Below are 1,126 nucleotides of genomic sequence, written 5' to 3' on the forward strand. Positions count from 1 at the left end.
GTCACTTGCTGCCACCTACTGGCGGTTGTAGTTTCATATTTTAAAAAGTAGCTCATTATTTCATTTTTGCAGTCATTTAATATTTCTACATTAAAATGTTGTATTTAAACTTAACATAACTTACGCAACATCCATCTATGGATTTTGTTTATAGTGATTTCATTTTATTGTTAATAGCCAACATGTTTTTTTATTCAGATTGAATTTATTAAATTTAAGAATCTGACATAAAAGGACACAGATATGACAATAAATTTTCATAATACATCTCTTTGTTTTTTTCTGCTCAGTGTTATTTCAGGGTTTTGATCTCTCAACTGAGAGATCACATCCTGTTTATTGTATTATAGTGACTATTTAATATTACATCTAAACTTTGACTAGACATGTTGCCTATTAATTGTATACAGTATATGAACCTGAAAGTATATTTAAATTTTTGTGTATTTTATGTTACTCCTTAATAATGTTCTAGTTGAGGGCATTTGTAGTATAGGTATGGGGCCCAAACATAACCTCAAGCCCAGGGGCCCCCGGCCCCATAAGTCCTGCCCTGTACAGACATATTTTAAAACAACAAAAAATAATAAAAATGACAAACATTAGCTAAAATTAACACGAGAACAAATCAGAAAATATAAAAATTTAATCATTCAAAATATTACACATAACTATAATAGTATCTCAATTATAAAAAAAAAAAAACTACTGGAATACACTCAACTTCTATCCTGCAGAACCTCGTTTGATTAAAATGAAGTATGCGTAAACTATTGGTTAGCATGGTACATTTTTGTAAGGACTCCTGTGAGGAAAGGAAAGGGCCTTAAATGTGCACCAGGTTTGTTGTAGTTTAGACTGTGTTTCTTGTGCTTCATGACTGTTAAAGTGAGTCATGTTCTTCCTGTAAGAGAGTTTCTTCTCAGCCAGGCTCCAGAGCCAAGCATCCATAATAAACATCTGTGGATGAACAGGGAGAGCGGCGCGTGTTTGTGTGTAAGAGCTGACAGAGAGAAGCTCAATGAGACGCACCGGCCCGTCCTGAAACACAAGCACTGCCACACTGACCCCGTAACGGCCTGAAACCATATTTAAATATATTATATTATATTATATTATATTATAT

Source organism: Sinocyclocheilus rhinocerous, unplaced genomic scaffold (genome assembly GCF_001515625.1).
Source record: "Sinocyclocheilus rhinocerous isolate Xijiao unplaced genomic scaffold, SAMN03320098_v1.1 scaffold147, whole genome shotgun sequence".
Lineage (NCBI taxonomy): Eukaryota > Metazoa > Chordata > Actinopteri > Cypriniformes > Cyprinidae > Sinocyclocheilus > Sinocyclocheilus rhinocerous.